Source organism: Eurosta solidaginis, chromosome 5 (assembly GCF_040869045.1).
Source record: "Eurosta solidaginis isolate ZX-2024a chromosome 5, ASM4086904v1, whole genome shotgun sequence".
Lineage (NCBI taxonomy): Eukaryota > Metazoa > Arthropoda > Insecta > Diptera > Tephritidae > Eurosta > Eurosta solidaginis.
In genome coordinates, this window is record NC_090323.1 from 22,789,185 (window position 1) to 22,817,064 (window position 27,880).

General features: G+C 34.6%; 1 protein-coding gene and 1 long non-coding RNA gene across 15 annotated transcripts in view; one reads left to right on the forward strand and one right to left on the reverse strand.

Moving 5' to 3' along the window:
- The window catches only part of pHCl-1 (pH-sensitive chloride channel 1), a 241,606-nt gene extending 221,452 nt beyond the window's left edge, over window positions 1-20,154 (reverse strand). For all 14 annotated transcript variants that reach the window (XM_067756714.1, XM_067756715.1, XM_067756706.1 and 11 more), the window contains exon 1: window positions 17,631-20,154. The gene's annotated coding sequence lies outside the window, so the exon portion shown is untranslated. The remainder of the gene's footprint in view (window positions 1-17,630) is intronic.
- The window catches only part of LOC137252482 (uncharacterized), a 613,814-nt gene that overhangs the window by 310,582 nt on the left and 275,352 nt on the right, over window positions 1-27,880 (forward strand). The window lies entirely within an intron of this gene.

The window sequence follows — 27,880 nt, forward strand, 5'->3', positions numbered from 1 at the left end:
GTTCGAAATTGCCCAGACTTGAAAGTAAAAAAGATTTCAAACAAAAATTTTTTTTAGTTTCTTTTCTATAACTCACTTAAATTAATTTTTTCATTTACATATGTTCTGACTAAATAAATTTCTTAAGAGAAAAAAATAGATATTATTATAAATAAATAATAAATATTTTTATAAATAAATAAATAAAAATAAAGAAAAAACATAGCCATTTAGCTGATTTTTTCATGTAAAGTGCAAAACCGGCGATTTTTTGAAATGTTTGTATGGTGAACCCCCAGGGGGTTCCATGGGGTATGCCACTGGCATCGGTGGGTCGGGTCTCCAAAGTTAGTGGGGGTCGGTCATACATTTGGACTCGATTGGAGCACTCTAAATGGGTCAAAGTGGGATTTTTCAAAATTTGCCCCTACCCAAAAGTTCGACCCAGATTGGACATCATCGTTTTAGAGGTATAGTTCCTTCGGCAGAGTTTCTTATTTTGATCCCTAGAATACGATTTTCAAAGAGCAATGAGCGATTTTTAAATCGACCCGCCCTACTGTACATACTACAACAAGTAAGGAAGGCTAAGTTCGGGTGTAAGCGAATATTACATACTAAGCTGCCAAATTACAGCTTGCAAAACTTTTAAATTACTTACTTTTAAAAGTGGGCGGTGTCACGCCCATTGCCCAAAATTTTACTAATTTTCTATTCTGCGTCAAAAGGTCAACCCACCTACCAAGTTTTATCGCTTTATCCGTCTTTGGTGATGAATTATCGTACTTTTTCGGTTTTTCGAAATTTTCGTTATCGAAAAAGTGGGCGTGGTTATAGTCCGATTTCGTTCATTTTAAATAGCGATCTGAGATGTGTGCCCAGGAACTTACATACCAAATTTCATTAAGATACCTCAAAATTTACTCAAGGTATCGTGTTTACGGACAGACGGACGGACGAACGGACATGGCTAAATGAATTTCTTTTTTCGCCCATATCATTTTGATATATAGAAGTCTATATCTATCTCGATTATTTTATGCCGTTACGGGGTTCCGTTATGCGAACAAAATTAATATACTCTGTGAGTTCTGCTCAGCTGAGTATAAAAATTAGTCGCTAAGTTCGCTAGTTCTTTATTAGTATCTTCCTTGAAGTACGAGAAGAGTTCTTACGAAGAGGAAAATTCTTTCCGGGAAGTGGACCAGGGACCAAAGAATTTGAATTAATTATAATCAGGGTTCGATTTGCCTGAAATATGGTAGCCCTTTGTCTAGATTAGTATTTAGGACACTTTTATTTCTGGGAAATGGACCAGGGATCGATCTATTCGATGGAGTTCTATTCATCGTTCGATTTGCCTGAAATTTGGTAAATAGGTAGCCCATTGCCTAGATTAGTATTTACGACATTTTTATTTTCGGTAAATGGACGAGCGGCCGATCTATTCGAACAAATTCCATTCATAGTTCGATATTTGGTATATGGGTGGCGCTTTGCCTAGATTAGTATTTACGCATATTTTTTCCGGGAAGTGGACCATGGACCGATCTATTCGAACAAATTCTATTCATCGTTCGATTTGCCTGAAATTTGGTAAATAAGTAGCCCTCTTTGCTTAGATTAGTATTTACGAATATTTTTTTCCGGGAAGTGGACCAGGGATCGAACTATTCGAACAAATTCTATACATCGTTCGATTTGCCTGAAATTTAAATGAAATAGATAGCCCTTTGCCTAGATTAGTATTTACGACACTTTTATTTCTGGGAAAAAGACCAGGACCGACTGGGAATGGGACTGTAACTAGAACTAGGACGGGGACTGTGGCGGAGACTGGGAGCCGGACTGGGACTATGACTTGAACTTGGGCCGAGGCTGTAACTGAAACTGGGACTGGGAATAAGTGATTGAGAAGAATAAGAAGTACTAGAGAGAAGAGAAAAGAGAAAAAGGAAGGAGAAAGAGGCTGAGAGAGATAGAGTTAGACAATGATTGAAATTTAGGGATAGATGAAGCCGAGGAGAAGTGGGGGAAAAGACGAAGGGGAAGAAAGAGAAAGGCAGAGGGGAAGTGAATTAAAGGATAAGGAAAAGGGGAGAGAAAGAGGGAGACTAAGAGGTAACAACTTTTTAAAAGCTATGCATAAAGACCACAGTTAACAGAGAACCACGTATAGTTATAATATAAACCTGATTTATGAAATAATGAGAAAAAGCTTGCCTAGTAATATCGTTCACTTAGGTATGCGCCAGTTTGATTAGAGAACCAAGCTACCAAATTTCAGATTAATTGCACTAATCATTTAAAACAATTTAAGTCTTGTAAGATTTGTGTGTATTTCGACACACAGTGCGGTTAGTATAAGGTACATATATATGTTACCACCTACTACTTACATTACTTTCAAGGAAAAAGTGTCAATATCAAAATCAAATTGATCTTGGCCCATGAAAATAACTCGGAAAAGATTTAGCTGAGCGGCTAGACTACACAAAATTCTTTACTACAATCAATGTCAACCTTAAATAAATACAAGTAAATACAACAAAATACAAAATACAACGAGCATGTAATTACAGCAATAAAATTGTACTTAAGGCAAGAAGAGAAAAAAGTGCGATATAAACTTTACGAATTCGAATTGAAATGCAAATTTTTTTTGCAAATATCTACAAACAAACAAATTTTTTGGCAGTTGTATGCATGAATTGCTAGTTGAGAAAATATACACAAAAAATGCTGAAATCGAAGAAGAAAGCAAAATCACAGAAAATAATTAAAAAACAAAAATTAAAAAAAAAAAATTTTTTTTAAAAAAATTCCTAGAAAGTGCTAAACTTTGCGTTGTCGCATTTCAATAACAAGACAAATAGCTTTTAGCTCGAAAATGGCGGTGTAGAATGACGCTAAAATGTCATTGACGCTTTGACAGACAACTGAGCAGCTAAAATACTAAAAAACAAATAAAATAAGAAGAAAACAAACAAACAAGAGGTGCAAACAAACCAAATGGATGTTGGAAAAGCAATAGAAAAACAAAAAATATCTTAAATAAACACAAACAATAATAATAACAATAAAACAAAGCCAAGTCAAGCGCACACAAGTGCCTTTTGTGTGTGTGCTTTGTTTTGTTTTTTATTACCTTTATCATTGTGCTCACTTAATGGACGCCTAAACGTGAGAATAAGGCGGGGTTGCCGTAGTTAGTGCGGTCATAGACGCGGTTGATGACAACATACCGTGCAGGTGGCAGCTTTTTTTGTTTTGTTTTTTACCCCATTACGTGTGTGTATATGCCTGAGTTTTTGTTTATATATTTTTTTTTTCAACTATATATTTGCACTTACACACACAACATATTTCAACGTGCCTCATGGGAATTGCTTTTATATATATTTTTTGTTTGTTTTTTTGTTGATATGACATTTGTGTATTTTGCTTTTAGGCATAAACTATTGCTCAACCAAAAACTGTGCGCTACAAACGATGAGAGAAGAAAAGAAATCGGCAATTTTTTTCATTTCATTCCGTCGCTAATGAAAAATCGTGTATATAACTTCTTATTTTTTCCTATAATTTTTTTTTTTTCTGGCAGGTTGTTGGCGCCATGCTGCTCCTCATCATGATCATCGTTGTACAAAGGCTTGGCATCAGCTGGTCTTTGTTATGTCTGCCTTCAACATTCTTCTCTTGCCAGCTTTCGCATTGTGGCGTGAAAATGCGAAATATTTTATGTTTTTATTTTTTTTTATTCTATTTTATAAGCTTTTTGACAATCCTCAGACGCCTGTAGTTATTCGTTTGAGAAATCGCAAATGCTTTTCACGGTTCATCATTTAGCTGTGCTGAAATTCACTTGAAAAGAAGCTGATTAATATTTTTCGTCATATTGTCATATTTTCTTGATGAAATGAACAGCGTCGGGTACCTGGCGTAAACAGTAAACAGCTGATTTCTGTTATCTGTTGTGTATATTTTTTTGATGAAAAAAGGGAAGACAAGAGCAGCCGAAACCGAACGGCGTGTTAATAATTTGTTATCGAAGTGTTATCCCTTTCTCTCTTTAATCGATGAGTTATAGGCGAGTATTTGTTATCGAAAAGTTGTCGATTTACTATTGAAGAGCTATCGAATATATATCGAAAATCATATGTTATCAAAAAGTTATTGAATTGCTATCGAAAACTCACTGATTTTTGTCGGAATGCTATCGGCGTATTGTTGATTTGTTATCTAAAAGTTTTTGATTTTTTTCAAAGTTATCGATTTCCTATCTAAAAGTTATCGATTATTTATCGAAAATTTATCGATATGTGATCCAAAGTTATTGATTTAACATAGACAAATTATCGATTTATAAATTGATTTTGGAAGTTATCGATTTGTTATATAAAGGTTATCATATATCTAAATTTATGCATTATCGAAGTGTTACCAAATTGGTATCAGCGTGTTATCGACGACCCGTCGTATTTTTCTCAAACAGATAGCGCTAAAACTTTAACACGAAAACTTATCGATTTGTTATCGGAATGTTACCCAATATTATATTTTCGAGTTATCGGCGTATCATCGATTATTTATCAAAAATTCATGGATTTCTTATCAAATTTTATTGCTTTACTATTGAAAGTTTATCGATTTGTTATCAAAAAGTTATGATTTGCTATCGACTTACTATATAAAAGTTATCATTTATCTACTTTTTTTATTATCATAGCGTTATCGATTTGTTATCGGCCACTGGATGATATTTTCTGAAACGAATATCGATAAAACTTTAACACGAAAACTTATCGATTTGTTATCGGAATATTACCAATTTCTTATGGGGGTTTTATAGAAAAGTTATCAATTTATAATTGATTTCGATTTGTTTTGAAAGACTTATCGATTTGCTATCGATTTGCCAGGCCGGAAACCCAAATACGCTGGGTACCCCAATGCTTACCCAGGGACGTCCAGTCCCAGGGCCACAACAGCAATTGCGTAGTAGTGGTTTCGTACAGAAAAGTTATTCAGTATTGGAGTTTTACGAACTTTATATCGGCGACCCGTTGGATAGTTATGAAACAAGGGGTTCAAATGACTGTGCAGCGCAAACCTTTCAAAGGGTTGCCTACCCGTGTCCTGTTTCTTTAGCAGGCGAGGCTCTGAGTTAGGGGGTGGGAGGCCTAGAAGGTTTATTTTGGTCATATTAAATCGTTCCCGAAATGGTCGGGCTTGTATCTTAATGGTGCTTGTTATCGGAACGTACTGGCTATATCTGTCCTACAACCTTAGGGGACTTCGATATTGTGGTGCTGGTAATTATAAAAAGATATTTCCTGAAGCGGATTTAATTCAATATGATACAGCTCAAGAAATACAATGCTTGTAGCGTAAACTTACCAACATGAGCTACTTTGGATAGAGTAAGTAATTGAATAATAAAGTCCTCACTGAAAAAAAAACAAAACTCCCGCGCTTTGAGTCACTGGCCATATATAGGCATATGTGGCTCGGAATCATAGGTGATATCAAGATAAGTTGTGATGGCTATTAGGGTTTTCGAGAAATAAGTACTCCTGCAAATATAATGTTCTTGCTTCAGATGGCAGCGGAGCACATTATTGTTATTGCTGTAACCGCAGAAATACTAAACGAAGGTTAAGATTGATGTTGTAGGTGTAGGCAGTTCTTTGCTTGGTGCGCTCCGAAAATTGCACTTTCTGGTATTACTTTGACTGCCTCAAATCTTTGGGTGTGTGAACTTCATTCTTCTCTTACGACAGGCATGCCTACCTTAAGAATATACTTAACCCACTCAACCTCAGCTTATCGAAGGAGGTTTAGCGATGAGATCTATGTAGATTTAGACTTATAGCAGCGCAAATAGTTCGAAGGGAACAAGAAGCTACATTAGCGGCATTCTTAGTTTCACGATGTTAGTTGCTGGCAATAAATTAAGCTTGTACCCAAAACTTTCAAAATTCGTACGATTTTTTGAATAATGTTTTCATAATCGTAGACCATGTTGTTTCAGTAAAAAATTTAATATATTCGCATATACACTGAAAGAAATGGTGCTAGTAAAATCAACAAATGGGTTCTGTTCTTTTTGACTTAACGTAGATTCGGTGAAATTGACGGTTAATTCGACCGAGTTCTTTGTCAAACGAATAAATTAGTTTAGTCATTTCAACAGAAGAGAATTGGTCGCTCTTAAGTTAACAAAATTCTGTAAAATTTACAGATTCCTGGTCAATCTAACTGATTTTTCTGTTAACACAACTGATCTCATTGGTCATTTCAACAGCGAGCAACAGTAAATACATGAACAAATTTCGAAGAGAATTTTACGCTCACTGCGCTCTCTACTTTGTACTTATGACGAGGGTGCCACTTGTTTAAAAAAAAATACGAAAATAAGAAAACCACCAAATCCAAAAAACACACAAAATGGGGAAACAACAAAAAACTAGTTTTTCAGTTATCAATACAAAACGAAAAACTCTTTTTTGAATTTACTGTGCAAAAAATTATGAGATACCGGGATACCTATTTATCGGGTACAATTTTGCAACTTCTTCTCCAAGCGAAAATTGCGCCATCTTGTTGCAAAAGTTTTGTTTGAACGAACAAGATTTTTACAAAGATAGTAACATTTTGTTCAAGTTTTTGCAAATTTCCACTCACGCGAACGAATTTAATAAGATAATAAAAAACATCCTTTTTAATGTTGATGTTTCCGACAACATAAAAGTTTGAGTTGTTTTGGAATCGTTTCAACTTAAGGTGTTACGAAAATTAAACTTGCCGAATTACATGTAAAGTTACTCCAGTGGTGAATTACCTTCCAGCCATTTGATTCTTTACTTTTCTATAACTTACAAGTTTTCTATTTAAAATGTTATGTCAAACATTTATGCAAGTTTTCTTCGAAACAATCAAGTGTGGCAACTACATGCGAGAGAAGAAATTGAGAATGAGCAGCGCTGCAACCGAAAGAATTGAGAATCAGTTTTGTGACTAATATTTTCATTTCTGTTTGCAAAGCGACGTTCATAACTATAAATTAAATAAATTATAAAATATAAAATTTGGTGAAAGTGCGTTTAATAAAACAAAATAATAAAGTGTATAATGTTTAATGTGTGCCAGCATATTTGATGTAAGCCCAATTGACGTTCGGTTAGTAAGTACTACCGTGGTGTGATGGTACCGTGCTCCGCCTGCCACACGGTATGCCCTGGGTTCGCACCCCGGGAAAAGCAGCATCCAAATTTTTGAAATAAGGTTTTTCAATTAGAAGAAAAATTTTCTAAGCGGGGTCGCCCCTCGGCAGTGTTTGGCAAGCGCTCCGAGTGTATTTCTGCCATGAAAAGCTCTCAGTGAAAACTCATCTGCCTTACAGATGCCGTTCGGAGTCGTCATAAAGCATGTAGGTCCCGTCCGGCCAATTTGGAGGGAAAATCAAGAGGAGCTCGACGCAAATTGGAAGAGAAGCTCGGCCTTAGATCTCTTCGGAGGTTATCGCGCCTTACATTGATTTATTTATATGGCAACATAGGTACTTTCGTACAAAGCTGTCGCAACAACTTTTTTTGTTTATTTGACTACTAAAACGGTCAATTACGAATCAACGATTTGTGCGCAGTTGATTCAATATCTTGTTGCGATGGATAAAAATTAACAGAAATTTCGGTTGAATTGACCCGTATTTCGGTTGATTTTACCAGTTTTTCTTTCAGTGTATCTACTTGAAATACCAATGCATTTACAAGCATACATATAACATTAAGTAAATAGTTTTGATATACAGACAAGGTGACTGGCGCCTATTGTTTTACACAACTACAATTACAACTTTTTGCCAAAGGACGTTACACTTGAAAACTTGGCTGTTGTTACCAAAGCAATGATAGCTCGCCACAGGCTAGCAGCGGCTTAAGAAATGAAAAAGTGGGTGTTTATACGATAAGTAAGAAATCGAATAAATAGCATGACATTTCACAAATACATTTCAAAAGTTTTTATTATGCCTTCAGTTTTTACTATACTTTGCTTTGCTCTGCTTTTTCTACTCTCCTCAACATTTATTTGTCTTAATAAAAATTTAAGAATCTAGTTGCTAACGCCAGCAAAGCTCGCATGCAATCTATAATTTTTTTTATATTTTTTTATATTTTTTTAGTTATGTGGGTCATGCGTCTTACAGTGCGGCGCACGCATTCTACGCGTAAGGCTAAGACAAAAGCTAAAAAAGCATCAAATAATTATACAATAACAACAAACAGAAATACTACATTAGTTTGAGCTTTGCCATGTACTTTACATACTTCATAGTTAACGGCAAAGTAATGCCCCATGATAGCGTCATACCGATCTACTTGTGTATGTATGTATGTATGTGTACAGCTCACGTTGTTGTCAGTTAGTCAAGCACACACTTGTGCTTCTCATTAGTAACTCATACGCCTAGTAGGGCGTCGGCTTATAACGTGCTTTTGAGGGTAAAGGTAGATAAAACTTAAATTAATGCCTAAAGGGTTGATGGTATATGAATTTGGATCTTTATTTTTATTTCATTTATATTTTAGTGGCATATATACATACGTACAAAGACACTTGTCTAGCCTGTGAAGTGGTTTTAGTACATTCTACAGGGATCTCAGTCTTGTGAGTTGTGACAAAAAAATATTGTTACTTATACACTTTTCTATTCGCGTTAGCCACTGCAACAAGGCTTAAGGCCACGAGGCAGTTGCAGTGCAGGCCGTATGGCCATAGCATACGCCATCGAATATGGGGCAAACGGAATATATGCTCCCCTGACTGAGCTTCGAAGGAGTGTTAGCAGTGTTATTAGTATAGTTGTTTGGCGGTAGCGCTTATCTATTCCACCACTCTCCAGAAGTTTTATTGTTTAGTGAAACTTGAAAACTAAACAATGTTGGCATTCCCTCGTCCTTTTTTGGTTTCGCTGGTAGAAAGGAGCTTTGCATGACTTCAGAAGTATTTCTGTAGTAGTTGGGAATTTTATTATTCCTAGACTGATATATGTATGTAGCTTACATGCTTTATTCGACAAAACTTCAAATAGAATAACTTTCTTTGAGCGTATTAACATGTGAGAACGCAATCTCAAATCAATAGTTTTTCATTTGGTCTTCATTCTAGATATCACGGAAAAAAAAATAACCAAAAATTAAATTGTCTGTAATAAATCAACAAATTCCATTTAGAGACTCGACAATAGCGCATATAACTTTCAGTTCTAAATCCCTCTTGTTGTTGTCGTTGTTGTTGTAACAGGGCTTCGCCTCATTCAATAGGTGTAATTTCTAACGAATCGCCATCAATGTTCTCTAACGGGAGTTCGAGGAAACTTGTAGAAAAAGTTGATATCCTCTAGTGCGAATTCAAGTTATTTGATTTTAAGAACGGGATTCACCAGGCAATTCCTGGCATAGAGGACCGACGCCTTTTTATGGATATCACTGAAGACCTCTTTGTGCTTTTCTTCTACATACTACTCAGCTCTGAGGTGCCGTGTTTTCTCATAATGCTTGCGAAGATGTATTCTTAAGTCCCTGTGCGACGAGGCTTCTTTAATCAGATATTTGTTGTAATGCCCAGGTTTCTGGATATTCAACACAAATTGTATTTTCAGCATTTCATTTCTCTCTCTTGTGGGGAGTACTATCACCCCGTTGTGGTGATGGTATTCTTAGGACATTGTGGGCTCCATTATATCTAAGGAAAATCTTTTTAGATTTTCTCAGATTGAAGGTAAACTAATCTTCGACTACTTATCTACACGCCACACAGACATCTCTAGGCTATCACAACTTCTGGCAACGGCTAGATGCCTAGCTAAAATTATTGAAAGACTTCGGAAATAAAGTTATAAACTATGTGAGTTCAGGTAAAATGTTTTGCCTCAGCATTCACGTAAAGAAACGGATGTTGAAAAAGTTAAGCTCGAAATATCTTTTTAGAAGTCAATTGCAGAATCAACTTAGTGTGCGATAAGCCCTACAAAATTATACCAACATAAGGAAGATCGGGTACGATTTGGAAATTATAGGTAAAGCTTATGTTGTATGCTCTTCTTCTACATTGATTTAAGGACAATTTATTGAATTGTCCTCACATTTAACATGAGAGGAGTTAACTACTCTGAAAGGTACGATGTCTTATTCAACATCTGGAGATACGATATGAAATTTTCTGTCGGGGAAAACATAAATTCCTACATTCCGCTATTCCGCTATTTTAGCCAGTACTTCCTTACTCTACTCCGGCTGCTTGCGGTTTATTAAATACCGCTAATTTTGGTTGGTTATTTTGCTGTGCCCCCTAAAAAGAACCGGTTCCAAGTAGCGCACATGGCTCCATGTTTATAAGTTTTATTTAAAAGCTTTGACTCGTTGTTGTTGTTCATTGACTAACGTTTCGCTCAAACTATTCACTTCTACCAAAAAACTCACTAATGTCTTTTATGGAGTATTTTGAATTATTATTGCTGCCAGGCAACACAAACCTGCCCAAGATCTTGTGCGTGTTATTCGATAAGCTATGGTAGCTTTAAAGGAAGTGAATGGATGTCACTTTGTTGAATTCAACGTTTCACTTCTTGCTTTCTTTACTGATTTGGACTGCCATTCTATCAGCGTATTAGCCCAGCGCTTAGTGCTTCGAAATTGTCCGATCTTCTGCTGACTGTACTGCTCTCTCACAGTCGCTGAGTGTATAATCGGTGTGTTCCCTCTCGTGCTCTTATTGTACATTCTAGCAAGGTATATCAGGTTCTGTCGATACCAACTATTTTCACTTGGAAGTTGTTAACTTACGTATCTACTTGAGTAATATGTCAGATTTTTTGACAAAGAATATGGAAATTTTTATCTCCTTCATCCCTCCTATGGACTTTAAATAGCTGAAAATCTTCCAAATACTGACGTTGTTTAGTTCTGAGATGCTTTCGAAAAACGATTTTTTTTTTCATTCTTCTGACTCAGTGTTGTGGGTAATCGCATGACCATATGAAATGGCCACAACCTTAAATTTCCCGTCACAACGATGTTGATATTATGACTATCCTAAATGGCCATAAAGTCAATTTTAGAAAGGCCATAAAGCTAAATGAGCCTAGGACCATTTGAAGTGGTCATTAGTTCAGTGGATTTTAAAATGGTCATAACGTCAATTGACCTTTTCACCGTTGGCCTTATGTCATCTCGCTGCCCTCTCCTCCATTTTAATAGATACTAGAAGACCCAGCAGACGTTGTCCTGCCCTAAATTTGGCCTATCTGCATACATTTTAGTAAGCTTTTCCCGTCTGACTCTGCCCTCCGCCCCTCTGCACTTCTTCCTAATCCTTTTGTTCACTCCTCTCTCCGTCTTTTTCGCTTCATCTATCTCCATCTTCGTCTCCTTCTATATCTTTCTCAATCTCCTTCTGCTTCTCTCTTTTCTCTTCTCTCAATTTCTTCTCATTCTTCTGCGTCCCTTATTGCCTGCCCCAGAGGGTGGTATGTATTTTATTCCAGTCACAGTCCCACTCCCACTCCGAGTCTCAGTCCCAGTCCTAGTCCTAATCACAGTCCCAGTCCGTCTCTGGATAATATATTACTCTGTACTAAAGCACTCATCAACAGCTTTCATTTGATATCCATATTGTATAAACACTGTCTAGGCATTCACTGGCCCACGATTTGGCCTATATCTCGAGACGTCACCTAGGGGTATGAAAATTACCCTCTACTAAAGCACTCATCCACAGCTTTCATTTGGTATCAATATTCTATAAACTCATTCTAGGGGTACCCGGGTCCACGTTTTGACCTATAGCTCGAGACCCTAGTCACCCAGGGGTATGAAAATTACCCTCTATTAAAGCACTCATCAACAGCTTTCATTTGATAGCCATATTCTATACACACAATCTGGGGGTACCCAGGTCCACGTTTTCCCCTATATCTCGAGACCCGAGTCACCCAGGGATATGAAAATTACCCTCTATTAAAGCACGCATCAACAGCTTTCATTTGATATCCATATTCTATAAACACACTCTAGGGGTACCCGGGTCCACGTTTTGGTCTATATCTCGAGACCCTAGTCACCCAGCCACCTATCCTATATTTCAAGTTGGATCAAACTACACACCGGTTGCAAAACAAATTCAAAATCGGTTCAGTAGTTTAGGAGTCCATTGGCCTCAAACCTGTGACACGTGTTTTTTATATATTAAGATTGAACATAGTACCTTTTTATATTAATAAGAGCTTCTTCTAGTGTTTTTTGGTGGACTGCGTATGTTCGCGCCTTTTATTTGTCTCATTAAGTCCAGTTGCGCTAGGATATCGCCAATTCAAATCAACCAAATTAAGAAAATGGTAAAGCGATTCGGCAATCACGTTACTCAACCTCTAAAACTCAAACATTCTATTTACCTAACTCAACAAAGGCAGTGCTTTTAAGTTGTTTTTACCACTCAATATCTAACACTTGAAATAATCATTCGCAAATCATGCTTATGAAATCTTTTTATTTGCTAACACGTTGTTAAATTTGATTACAATTTTGATTTGTGTACTATCTTATTTTGAATGAACGAGTATTTATTTATATGTGACTCGTACTAGCGCACATGCACTTCACCTTGACACAATTTTTTTTTCAATTTTGATGGTTCTTTGGCCTTTTTTTCAAAATTTCGAAAGTGTTTTACAAAAAAATCATAAAAAATTTGCACATTGTCACCGCATCGTACAGTCCACTCACTGTCTGTAAAAATAAACGTTTGCTTTCAAGTTTCATTAATACTTTGCTTTATTTTCGTACTCAATTTTCGTATCTTTGCAAATTTTATGGCTCTAACATTGCACTTACATGCGTACTTTTCTTTCTTTTTTCTTTGTGCTGAACAAAACTATGTATGAGACATTCATATATTACATATGTTTCTCAAATTTTTCTGTTTTTATACTCAGCTGAGCAGAGCTCACAGAGTATATTAACTTTGTTCGCATAACGGTAATCCGTAACGGCATAAACTAATCGATATAGATATAGACTTCTATATATCAAAATGATCTGGGTGAAAAAGAAATTCATTTAGCCATGTCCGTCCGTCCGTCTGTCTGTCCGTGAACTCGATAATTTGAGTAAATTTTGAGGTATCTTGATGAAATTTGGTATGTGAGTTCCTGGGCACTCATCTCAGATCGCTATCTAAAATGAACGAAATCGGACTATAACCACGCCCACTTTCTTGATATCGAAAGTTTCGAAGGACGAAAAAAGTGCGATAATTGATTACCAAATATGGACAAAGCGATGAAACTTGGTAGGTGGGTTGACCTTATGACGCAGAACAGAAAACTAGTAAAAAAAGAAGGTAATTTAAAAGTTATGCAAGCTGTAATTTGGCAGTCGTTGAAGATTTCATGATGAAGTTTGGCAGGAACGTTACTCCTGTTACTATATGTGTGCTGAATAAAAATTAGCAAAATCGGATAACGAACACGTCCACTTTTTGTAAAAGTTCTGCAGGGCGAAATCAAAAGCCCTTGGAATCATGGCAGGAATACTGTTCGTGGTATTGTATATATAAATAAATTAGCGGTACCCGACACATTTTATTCTGGGTCACCCTGGTCCACATTTTGGTCGATATCTGGAAAACGCCTTCACAAACACATTATAATCACCCCTGGTCCACCTTCATGTCGATATATGGAAAAAGCGTCCACCTACAGAGCTTAGGCCCACTCCCTTTTAAAATATTCATTACCACCTTTCATTTGATACCCATATCGTGCAAACACATTCTAGAGTCACCCCCGTTCCACCTTTATGGCGATATCTCGAAAAGGCGTCCACCTATAGAACTATGGCCCACTCCCTTCTAAAATATTCTTTAATACCATCCATTTGATACCCATGTCATACAAATATATTCCAGGGTTACCCTAGGTTTATTTTCCTAAATGGTGATTTTCCCTTATTTTGTCTCCAAAGCTCTCAGCTGAGTGTGTAATGTTCGGTTACACCCGAACTTAGCCTTCCTTACTTGTTTTTTTTTTTTTGTTGCTTCTTTGAGACACTTTTCGGGCATTCTCACTTGCTTTATATGAATTGCTTGCAATTTGCACGTTTCTATTTTGTTTTGAAAATTAAAACGTATAATCGAAATTTGTATACGTATTTATGTACATACGTATATGCATGTTAATATGTATAAACATCTAATGCTAAGCGATCAAGGTGAAGAAGAAAATATTTTTTAAAATTTCTTGTTTCGTTTGCTGGTGTTATTTTTAGTTATTGGGCAAAAATACAAAAGACAATTGTTTGCAAATTTGTTGTTAGGTGCTCTTTTTGCGAGATTTAGGGTTTTCTGTGTTTTATTATATTTTGCTTGATATTTCTAATATCTTTTTTGGCTAATTGGTCATTTGATTTTACCATCTATAATTATTATTTAATTAGTTTTTTAACTTTACTAATCTGTTAAGACATTAAATTAATGCCATCATCATCGTCATCATTAATTAGTCCTTAAGCACCCATGCGACTTTAGCTGTTGCTTGTCGAAAGCTTAAGCTAGTTGCGCATACCGAGGGAGGTCAAATCGTTTACCAGCTAGCTGTCTTTCCCAACTCAGCGGAGATAGTCCCCTTCTTCTGCTGCTCAGTTCGAGCGTGAATAGAAATACTTTCTTAGCAGGAGCGTCTTCTTTCATTGGCATACGATGACTTAGCTATTGTAGCATTTGGATTTTTATTAGTTGCACTTAAGTTCATCTGGTTGTGAGCTAATTAGCCGGTTCTAAAGCAGCTCTGATGAACTATAATTGTTGCGTGGGATCTCAGTCTTTAGCGCTATACCATTGATAGAATCGTATATGCTATATTAACCTGTGCGATTAAATTTAAAGGCGCAAAATTTTCTTTAAGTCATGGTTTTAAGCGCAAACAAAATTAGAATTTTTTCATACATTTAAAGCAATACGGGCAATCCCCGACTAACTCTTACGAACAGACAACATTTGCTTAATTCGCTGTAGTTCTATAAATAGAACAAAAACAGCAACAATACCAGCTTCTCTGAAACCGCCTTACAAACATGCATAACTTCAACATAATTACATACGAAGTATGTGATGTGTAGAAGATTAATATATGCAAAAGAAGGCAATTGGGAAAAACTTTACAATAACTAAGGCATGACGTAGCTGAATGCGTTTGTAACCATTTCAACTATGGTAGGAGTGTGGGTTCGAATCCCACTCCCGGGAGAAAAGGCTTTGAAGAGGTTTACAAGGTATAATCGAAACAGCTGTCGCCTTGTCCGTCCTGATGTCATGTTGTTTAAATTTTTCCCAAATTATTAAATAAAAAAATTAGTTTTATATTAGCTCTACCAAATGCTTTAGAAAGCATAAACAAATTTTTGGGGGCTCGAAAAGAAGCAAATCGATCTCAAATAGCCATCGATCTGAAAAAGTATCATAGATTCCAAAATTATTAAGAGCCAATTTCACGGTGAAGTAGTTTTTATACCAGGCGTAACCATAATGGCAACAATTCTTTTCAAATAGACCATGAAAAGAGTTTAGTATATGCGTTAGTTTCACTACTAAGGCCATTTGGAATATTTTTATTAAATTAATATTAAATTCGTCCTATTTAATATGAGCATTGAAGACAAAGAGTACAAGTAAGGGAGTTATTAAAAAGTTCTTAAGGCAGATGTTGGTATGTAGGGTTAATTCAGAATCATTGCTGAACGAAATAGAGCTTCCCCATATCTAAATAGGATCCTTTGGGATAACTTAACGTTGTATTTCGGATCATACGAAAATTGTAAGGTGATCAATACGGGATCACTCTCATGATGATTTCGGTACCATATCGATACGATCTGGATCCGAAACATCAATACAAATTTTGTGCAGGAACATAATTTAAAATATTAGCTTTATATAGAACCAAGCTCTATAATTTTTTTGTTATATAATCAATAACTAAACGGGGTTAGACAGCCTAATCCCAAACTCCCCGAAAAACTAAAATTCAGATACTTTGTTCAAAGTACTACGCATACGAAGTTGCCGGTTATAGCTAGTTTGTTATGTAAATTTTATCAAAAGCTTTAAGACTGCACCAATTTCTAGCCAAGACACACATTGCATACTATATTAATAAATAAATCTTAAAATAAGTCAATTGCAGTATTAAAGCCGGACACCGGTGCGTATACGTAACAATTTTTATACCCAGCGTGCTTTGCACACAGAGTATATTAACTTTGATTGGATAACGGTTGGTTGTACAGGTATAAAGGAATCGAGATAGATATAAACTTCCATATATCAAAATCATCAGTATCGAAAAAAATTTTGATTGAGCCATGTCCGTCCGTCCGCCCGTCCGTTCTTTAACACGATAACTTGATTAAATATTGAGATATCTTCACCAAATTTGGTATACGAACTTATCTGGACCCTGAATAGATTGGTATTGAAAATGAGCCAAATCGGATGATAACCACGCCCACTTTTTATATATAAAACCTTTTGGAAAACACAAAAAACTTGATTATTTAGTAAATAATACACCTAGAATGTTGAAATTTGACGTGTGGACTGATATTGAGACTCTTGATAAAAATTTGAAAAAAAAAAATTTAAAATGGGCGCGGCACCGCCCACTTCTGATAAAATAAATTTTAAATATTATTAATCATAAATCAAAAATCGTTAAACCAATCGTAACAAAATTCGGCAGAGAGGTTGCCTTTACCATAAGGAATGCTTTGAAGAAAAATTAACGATATCGGTTAAGGACCACGCCTACTTTTATATAAAAGATTTTTAAAAGGGTCGTGGACAAATAAAATAAGCCATATCTTTGCAAAAAAGAGCTTTATATCAATGGTATTTGATTTCCCATGTGGATTTATAACAATAAATAGGAAAAACTTCAATTTCTTAAAAGTGGGCGTGGCACCGCCCCTTTTATGACTAAGCAATATTCTATATTTCGGGAGCCATAACTCGAAGAAAAATTAACATATCGTAATGAAATTTTGTACACATATTTTCCTTATAGCAGAAAATATTTCTAGTAAAAATTGAGGGGATCGCTTAAAGACCACGCCCACTTTTATACAAAACAAGTTTAAAAGGGTCGTAGACTAGAATAATAAGCTATACCTTAGCAAAAAATTAAAGAATTAAAGATATTTCACTTATCAAATTTTATTGTAAGAGGAAATGGGGAGACATTTTTTTTTTTAAACGGGTGGTGCCACGTGTTATGTAGAAAAGTAATTTATCTGAAATGAAATGTACAATTGAAGCTCACGCTGAGTATATAATGTTCGGTCACACCCGAACTTAGCCTTCCTTACTTTTTTTTTTTTTTTTTATTTTTAGTTCATTACAAAAATATTTGATCGGCCGTATTGATATTTGAGCTATAACAGCGTTTATCTGCAAGAAGAACTGTTGGAACTATTGGAAGCTTCATTTTTATAAAAAATAATAAGTGAACGTTAAATTAAATAATATATATGAAGTATGTAAATAAATATTATCTCATATATGTGTGAAAAAAAAAAATTAATTCCCTAATCTATACTTACATACTTAAATGTTGCGGAACAATGTTGGTGAATTTTTTTTTTTAATTTGCCGCGAGCTATTTTTTTTAGTTGTTCACTAGCAAATCAGTGCTTTAAGTGATTTTTTCCTTTAGAACTGTATCAGATCATTTTCTCAAAATTGCTTGAGTATATTTTTATTCTAAGTGCATTTTTTCATATTAAGAAGAAAAACATTATATGATTAGTGGCAAGTTTTGTTATATTCATCATTTAAGTGGGCGCACTGTATATCCTCTATATCAATAAATTCTTATTTTCCTCTTCTGGTCAAGTATTTAGTGCATTTTATAACAGAAAAATTGGCTTGGTATAAAATTATTTTCTTTATTCATTTATTTACATAAGTGTGCACTGAATGATTAATATATACTTGTACTTATGTTTTTCGTTTGCTCATTTTATTTTTTATGCTTTTATTCATATTTGTTTTATAAATTTTTTTCGGAATTTTGTTTAAGTTTTTTGTTTGTTTGTAAATTATTTAATATTTTTCCTAAATGCCCTTTTTAGTTCTTCTTTTGTTTTATGTTTATTAGGATTTTTATAAATCCTTTTTTTGATTTCATTTTTTTTCTGATTTTTCACTTTATTTTGTTTTTTCTTAATTTATTTGAATTTTTATTGATGTTTTTTGTTGTTCTTCAAATTTTTTTACTGCTTTTTTGTTTTTTTTTTTTTTATTTGAATTTTTAATAAAGTTTAATTTTTGTATGTTTACTTTTTAATTTTTTCTTTGAATTTTTTTTTTAAGTTTGTGTAAGTATTTTTTATTTTTCTTAAAGCTCTTTTTAGTTTTTCTTTTGTTTTATGTTTATTAGGATTTTTATCAATCCCTTTTTGATTTCATTGTTTGCTGGTTTTTCACTTTATTTTGTTTTTTCTTAATTTATTTGAATTTTTACTGATATTTTTTTGTTCTTTGAATTTTTTTATTGATTTTTGACTTTATTTCGTTTATGATTATTTGAATTTTTAATAAAGTTTAAGTTTTGGTTGTTAATTTATTAGTTTTTTCTAAGTTTGTAAGTATTTTTGTATTTATCTTAATGCTCTTTTAAGTTTTTCTTTTGTTTTATGTTTATTTGTATTTTTATTTATACTTTTTTCTGGTCTTAATTTTTTTATTGATTTTTCACTTTATTTTGCCTTTTAGATTTTCTTTTTTCCTAATTTATTTCAATTTTTATCGTGTTTTTTTTTTTTTTTTGTTTTTTGTGCTTTTAATTTTTTTATTGATTTTTGACTATATTTCGTTTATGTTTATTTAAATTTTTAATAAAGTTAAATTTTTTTGTATTTTTTTTTATTTTTTTTTGCTGATTTTTTTAACTTATATGTATATCTGAAGTTTTTAAAATTTTAATTACATCTATTTTTGTAGTTTGCCTTTTTTTGTCGCACTTTTGAATGTTCTAAATACGTATATTTTTACTTACAAGTCGCTTTTTTCAGCCTTATGCTTGAAAAACTTGCTTACTAATCAACTTCGATTTTCACATTTTACATAACCAAGCAGCGCCTGCAAACACGTCTGACTCCAAAAACACTGCACTACTAACACAGAGCAGCGTAAACACACTCACGCTTACGTACAATTTTTTGTTGTTGCCACACTGCAACTTCAGCTGTGATGAGCTGAGTCAAGATAAGTAAATTGGCCAAAGCTAAGTGGCGTAATGTCACAAATAATGATGTTGCAACAGAAATTTGTTGTTAATGTAAATGATATATTAGAGATGATATAGTAAACTTTTTTCAAATTTATACATTTTAAAATTTAAAATTTTTTTTTTTTTTTGCGTTAAACTTTTTTTTCTTTCACATTGTTCACAGTATTTGTATGTAATACAGTGGTCACTCGGGATCTTTATTTTATTTATTTTATATATAGCTCTTTTATTTCTTATTTAGTATTTATTTAGTACTATTTATCAAGCATTAAAACTTTTTCACTACAAAAAAACCTTTCGTGCGAGGTCTCCCACCTATTACAAAATCGCAAAATTCAACGTTGCTTCATATCATCTATAATATATGCATAACTTTTCAACGATTTTTCCAAACACACAGCAACTTTTAAACAACTTCATTTTAATGGCATCATAATTCTCATATATTTTTTATTAAATTGGAATTAAGTGAAAAATTTTTCACCTCAAATTTATATTTTTAAAAAATATTTTCAGCTCTTGAGGCGCATCTAGTATAATCGCCTGTATTCGAAATACTTGTCATCTACCTCGAAGCTATTCATACACATCACTGCCACTGTCGCTGTTGTTGCCAAGAAACCAATTTTTCATGCGCGCACACCTTTATATGTAGGAAGATTTTTTTTGTTTTTTATACACAGTATTATATATGTGATTTGTTTATATTATTTAATATTTTCACAATTTTTATTTGCTCAATATTATAACTTTTGTTATTATAAATATTTAATTATTTCACACGCACTATATTCACCATATTACCGTTCTAGTTAGTGTTGTTAAATTGCAAACCCGTCTCGAACTGAACACTCAAATAACAGAATATTCCTTTTCATGCACATTCAAAACCATCGTCGTCGCCAATTCACGACGTTGATGTCGTACACATAATTCGTAGATGCGCGCTACGAGGAGAGCTCTACGTTTATCTAATGCGTTTCGGTATGTGTGCATGTGTGTATGTGTGTGTGTTGTGTTGTTGTTAGCTTTTTCGGAATACGAAAATTTTAAAATTTAAACCGTTACATGCAAAATGGGTGGTTAAAGCTGTTTTGTGAAAAAGTATGCGTCATCCTTTAGCGTATTGTTGTACATGCATGTGTGACGTGCTTGGTTGTATGTGTGGCATGAGAAGCTTTCGATTCAACAAATGACTCAAAGGAGTAAATTAAATGCTAAAAAGAGCGTGCGCGTAGCTAACAAGTGAGTGAGCGCAAAAGAGAGTGTTTGGTGTGTGTGTGTAAACGAAAGCTAAGCCAAATATTGCCATAGTCATTTGGCATATCCGCATGGCATATAAAGCGAGCACAACAAACTGATGATAAATTTGGCTATAGCGTGAATGCGAAAAACGAAATGTCAACACATGATTTTAGATGTTTTTTTGCATGAATGTACATAACTAAAAGCAGGCAGTTGACAGTTGACATTGCTAATGAACGGCGTCAATTTTCTATTCGTGTGGCTGCGATATTCGGTGTTAGCTTGAAATTTGAATTGTTCGAAATAATTAAACAAATTACTGATTGCTAAATTAAGCAAATTATTGATAAAAGAAAAACAAGATTCTCCATACGTCTGTCAAAAATCTTTTCGAAGAACGTTTTTTCAATTGAAAAAAGTTTTTCTAAGCGTCATCGCCCCTCGGCAGTGATTTGGTTAACACTCCGAGTGTATTTCTGCCATGAAAAGCTTCTCAGTGAAAATGCACCTGCCGGAGTCGGCATGTAGGTCCCGTCCCCGCCAATTTGTAGGAAAAATTAAAAAAAGAAGGGCACGACGCAAATTGGAAGAGAACCTCGACCTAAAATCTCTTCGGAGGTTAGCGTGCCCTGCATTTTTATATTGTTTAGTTTCACAGATATCGAAAGCCAATATAATTTCTTGAACGACGTCTAATTTTTAGAATCTTTTTCGGGGATATCTGCAGGACTCAATGTAAACAAAAGTGATGCAAAAAATTTCAAATACAAAAACTAATTTAAATGTATAATAAAAAGATGATAAAAAACTTTTAAGGACTACCTTTATATAAATGGACCAAAAAAATAGAAGGCAATTTTTCTTTTAATACAGACATAGTCTTGTTGAATTTTGACTAAAAAACTTTAACAATAGCTCTTGTCAGAATTTTCGGATTTAAAACTATAAAATTAATTTTCCTAACATCTCGATCCATGCTCCACCTAGCGGCATTTTTTTGGGTTTTTACCCACGGCCCAAGCTTCAAGTTTCTAGCTTACCGGCAAGTTACTCAAAAATCGATCGCAAGATTCCCCTCGTTTTTCAGGGATTTGTAGTTATCTCAATTAGCACGCCACCTAGCGGAACTTTGTTTTCAATAAAATGTATTGTCGCCGGGTCACGAATTATGTGCTAAGTTACAAGTCTCTAGGTAACCGGGAAGTTAGTTAAAAATGGATTGAAAGATTCCCAAATTAAAATTAATTTTCCTACTATCTCGATCCATGCGCCACCTAGCGGAATTTTTTTAATGAAATATTGCATTGTCACCGGGTGCTGACTTACGGCTCAAGTTTTATATCTCCAGCTCACTGGGAAGCTACTCAATAAACGATTGCAAAATTCCTTGCGTTTTTTCACGGATTTTCGTTTATCTCAATTCGTCTGCCACCTGGCGGCATTTTGTTTCCCACGAATTGTAGTGCCATCGACTCGCAAACTATGTGCTAAGTTTCAAGCCTCTGGATCACCGAGAAGTTAGTTAAAAGTCGATCGCAAAATTTCCATTTTAAATTAATTTTCTGTATATCTCGATCCGTGCGCCACCCAGCGGTTTTTTTTTTCACTTGCATTGTAATGTCTCTCAGATCTCAACTATGTTCTAGGTATCAAGTATCTAGCTCAACGGGAAGTTACCGAAAAAGACTTTTCCGTGGGTCAAAAATTCGTATGGAAATGAGGGGACAAACATGAAAGCGACTTAATATAAAGGTAAAAAAAATTTAATTTTTCTTATTGCAACAACGAAGCTAGCGCTGACAAAACTTCAACGACTGGCGTGTGTATGTATCACGGGAGCTATGCGCACATGCCTCACAGCATCGCTTGAGGCTATCTTTGACCTAACCACGCTACACATAGCAATAGAGCACTTAGCCAAGCGAATCCTCCTAAATATCGCCAAGGAGGGCTCGGGCAAAGGTAAAGCTATCTCATCCCAGATCATGGAGGAATTGAGAGAGAAGATCCCAGTGTCTCAACTCCCGAGGGATGGTATCCACAGGCGGGGAGTTTTTGTGAAAAGGTACAAAGTAGAATTGGGAGACAAGACTAAATGAAATGAAAGGAAACTGGAGAGCATCCAACGGCTACACAAGATCGTATGGTATACATATGGCGCGAAGATGCCAAAGGTGTTTGGAGCCGGAGTCTACGGTGGCATTTGTTGTTTGGATAGCTCTGAATATATATGCTCCTTTGGGCACCATTTCGTAATGACTTATTAAGGATTGTTTTTGGTTTCGAATTTTTTTGCAATAATTTCGGATGGATAATTTTGAGTCTATCTCAATATTGTTTCGTGATGGTTGGTGTTTCAGTACCCTTTTGAGCTTCGGGTCATCGATATACTCTTTTTTCAGTACGTGATGATATACATTTGGCCTATCAAATACACATTTCTATAGTTTTTAAGTCAATTTTTTTTTAAGTAAATTTTATTTCTTTATGTATTTATTTATTTATGTCTAAAAAATACAGCAGACACTTAAGATTAAAGTATATAAAACGATAGTTAAAGATTGCTTAAAAAATAAGTTTTTAATTATAAATGAATTACCGATTTAGAATAGGTTAAATCTAAATCTAAAAAATTTGAGAAACAGTTATATTCAGACAGCGTTCTGCACAATGGTGTATTGGAACCATAAACTGTTGTATTAACTCCAACACGAAAAACGTCAGAATTTCGTAAGTTTCTGCACGGCACATTAAAGTTAATAAGCTGAAGCTAGTCACAAGGTCAACTATAAAAGATATTGACAAGAGCGATCTTCTATCAGATAAAGATAATAAACCAATTAATCTGCAACGAGCAACGTACGACGGAATCGGGTCAGAAAAACTTAGAGAGGGTAATGCAAAACGAATAAAGCACTTCTGAACCCTCTCCAATCGATTTATATGGACTCCGTGGTATAGTCTCCATATGTACGCTGCGTATTCCAGCTTGGAACGAACAAAGACAGAATACAAAGTCTTGAAAGTATATGGATCTGAGAAGTTAGAACAGTGGCGCCTGAGAAAGGCCAGTGTTCTGAATGAACTAGAAATTATATAATTTAAATGTGTGCTGAAACTAAGTCTACTATCAAATTACACTCCTAGATCCTTAATTTCACTAACCTCGGTTAGGCATGAGTCCGCTAAATAATAGCACATCTCCAGCGGTGTAATCATCTTCGAATAAGACACTTTGTGGCATTTATTTATATTAAGAGAGAGTCTGTTCACAACACAATAATCAAAAAAGTTATTAAGCTCCCCTTGGAGCACTAACGAATCATGTGATCCACCTATCATGGAGTAAATTTTAAGATCATCTGCATATAAAAGATATTTATACGTTTTGAAACAAGAAGATATATCATTTATGAATAAGATGAATAATAAAGGCCCTAAGATACTACCTTGTGGTACACCAGATTTAGCACAGAATGGCTCTGAGAACACACCGTCTATAGCAACCGTGCAACTCCTGCAATGCAGGCAGGACTTGAGCCACTTAAGGAAACTAGAATGAAGACCCATTAAACTGAGTTTTTCAATGAGAATACTATGAGAAATTTTGTTGAATGCCTTGGAAAAATCATCTAAGTGCTTTTGGCCTGAGAATTGGAAAGGTTGCAGTCCGTTTCTATGAAAATCATAGACAGTTGGACGCGAGTTGTATATATTTCTGCCTGAATATCACTTAGCCTTATTTTATACTTCCGCTCTTCATATATTGGGTGATTTATGAAATATTTAACCCATTTCAGCTTTCTTTGCATTATCGTAATAAAACTAAAATTTTCAATACTTTTAAATATTTTTATTTATAATTAGATTACTTATTTGCAATTGAATTATTCATTTATTCAATATCATTTAATACATTAGTATCAATATTTTATAATCATAATTTGTGTCACAATTTACCGCAAACAATATCAATATTTTTTAATACGTACATTTAACCTAATAACAAATATCGCTTATAAAATAATTAGTAGTAATTACATTTCTATTTATGCAGTAATGCAAAAAAAAACATAATTTTTTTATATGAGAATAAAAATGAAATATATGCACATAGAAACCGGAGAGAGCTTATAAAATATGCAAAAACAAAAATAAAATAAAAAATTTTGCAGTCTACACAGTAATCATATTTTTTTTATTTTTTATGGAATTACTTATTTTTATATAATTAATTTTACTACTTAAGTAGGCAATCAATGCGCACAAATACTTATTAATTGCTAAATAAACAAAATAATACATTTTTTTATATGTAATCATATCATAATAAAGCCATTACACACTTTTTCTTTACATACTAATTTTATATTTTAATTGCTGTTTTTAATTTTGTATTTTTTGGTTTTTTTTTTGTTGTTTTTTTTGTTTTTTTTTTTTGTTTTTTGTTTTTTTTTTTTTTGTTTTTTGTTTTTTTTGCTTTTGTTTTTTCAAGTAGCCGATACTTTGTATGATATCATTCATTCAATTTACCTTGTTTCAATTATTAATGCATTACTTTGTAATCAAATATCTAAAAGTAATGCATTTGTAATACTCTCTTCAGGGTTATACTATATACTGTTTTTGGGGAGTATTTCTTTTTGTAATTTCAAGCGCTGCTTTGCATAAAAGTATCTAAACTACATAACAGTTTTTTCTTTTTTTGAAGGAAAGGAACAGCATTCTAGGGTGCAAATAGAAAATTTTTTTTAAAAATATTTACCAGTAAACTGAAATAACGAATTAGAAGTTCAGCAAAACAAACGAATATTCAAGGCGGGGGTTGGCGTTATTTGTTAGTAAAAAGTTGTCAACAGAATTGATAGACATAATATTATAACTGTTTTGTTTTGGCGTTAAAAATAGTGTCTTCTATAATGCATTTTGAAATCTCTTTACTCTCTTTCTACATTTATTCATATTCTCTAGCGGTAAGCTGCCAAAAAAATTAGTGTTGGGAACAAGTTGCAAGATTTGCAGAAAATTATTAAGACCTACCACAATTAAGGAGAAATTTCATCTTCAATGCAATCTCTTTGAGTGCGCTAACACGTCGTAACGTCGAAAGCTGAACAGCGTACGAGGTTATACCACTAAAGTGGTTTATTTACTACGTTTTTTCCTCATTTAGATACTCTACTTCATGTAACGTGATTCTCAGAACTACTTAACTTACTCTGAGGTACCACCCATATAAAAAGGGGACAACCGAGCAGAACAGGTGACCCGTACTTCTATGAACATTCAGCTGCAATTGAGAATTAAGAAACCATGCTAACTATCTATAAAACATTTGGCCAGGCGCTTATGTGTTATGCGTCACTGATAAGATCGACTAGCTTAAAGAAATTAACTTGTGAAAGCTTCAGACGAAATACCGGGTTCTGAGCATCACTCGCTGAAAGATAGTGGCTAAAACACTACTTGTAAGGGATATAAATAAAATGCTGGACAAAAAATGTCTATAGCGCTCAGAACCTAATCGTCCTAACTTACAACTGATAGATACAGACTTGCTTCTCAGGTCTACAAGGAGAAATTTCCGTAAATAGCATGAAGAGATCTAATACATAAGAAAGCAGCCGTTTTCTATTGTAATGTGGAATCACATTTTCTAACTCCAATGTGCCTTTGGTCCAATCCTGTTGCACCCGTTGCAATAACAGACGGTACTACTTCTAATTCTGGCTCCCTCACAGTACTTTTAAATCATACTTTTAACATTGTGATGCATTGCAGACCATCTGGACGAGTTCTCAACTCTTTATAATATTCTCTGCCTTTGCTTGATTAAATTCTGCATCTTATTAGAACCAGCTTGTAGGCTCTCATTAAACCTTTAGTGCGAAACTTTCGCTTTACATGACTGTCTCCTATTTTCACTGCAGGGTAGATACACTACGATTTGAAACACTAGTCTTTCAGTTTTAGTAACAATCCAAGCTACTGCGCTTTGGTTAAAGTCTTTAAAGTGAGTATGCCAACACGAGGCAACTAGACAACAATCTGTTCAAGATGTAACCAACACATTCGTCGTTGGAAACTCTACACCGAACTTCAGTCTACAGAACTATTACCACTCTCCGACATTTGCAGCGTATACTAAACTGAAACCCAAATTACTTTAAATCATGTGGCGTATATTCCCTAAGACAAAGAGCGGGTACATTTCTTCCAGAACATTCAGGTAGCACTAAAAACTTTGGACACATTTGTCCTTAATATGGTAGAAATTACTGGGAGTGTTGCGGACCATTGCTGAGGAGCGCCTCCCTTTTGAAGCATTTTGGTTCTGTATCGTTTGCTCTGAAATGAGATAAATTGCAAAAAACCCAACATTTGTGTAGAAATGGAATGGTGAGGGGCCAACCAGATCCCGAGCCTAACGCGACATAACTAAGCTTAAAGTGTCATTTTTCAAAACACTTTTATGTTTTAACCTCAAGAATACATCTGGCTAGAAGGTGTTTCACGATATGACAACCTATGTCCGATTTGAAGATCTGACGATAGCTTCAATTAAAAAACATATATCCCGAAAACAAAACGACATCATATCGTAAAAAATCTTGACATACTTTCAGGCTGAATATTTGGAATGCACTGAAATGAACAGTTTGAGGGCCGTCAACTGTTTGATAGACTTTAAAGCAAGACTAACATAACATTAGCCGTGTTTTTTTTTTTTACAAGCGTATACGTTTACGTTTGCGCGTAAAAAAACGCTTATCCTCGCTTGTAAAATGCTTAGGATACCCATCTAGCGGCAGCGGTTAAATAAATAGCTACAGAACTGGTTGTACCTTAAATCGGAGACACAAACCTCTGGTGGTCATAATGTATAACATATAGCTGAATCAGTTGCGATGAATAGTGGACACGCACCATTTTAAGAGGTGATACATTGAATTAGTGTAGAGGTGAAACATAGACACATATTTCAGTTGCATCTGAGTATAATGCGTATTGAAATTTGGTTGGTTGGTTGCTGTGCTGCCCGGCTATGGAGCCGGGCCCAAGTAGCGCTCTAGGCGCATTTTGATGCACTTCCTCCTGGAACGAATTACGTTTTGGATTGATGTACCCTGCGCATAATTTTACTCAAACCACTTGGTTAGATCAATAAATCTACTGATGTCCTTGATTCGGCAGTTTGACACCGCCCTTAAGTCCGGAAACACATAACTTCCTAGAGCTCGGGACCGAAAATTCGCGAGGGCTGGGCACTCGCAGAGAAAGTGAGTAACCGATTCCTCGACACCCTCCTGTCTA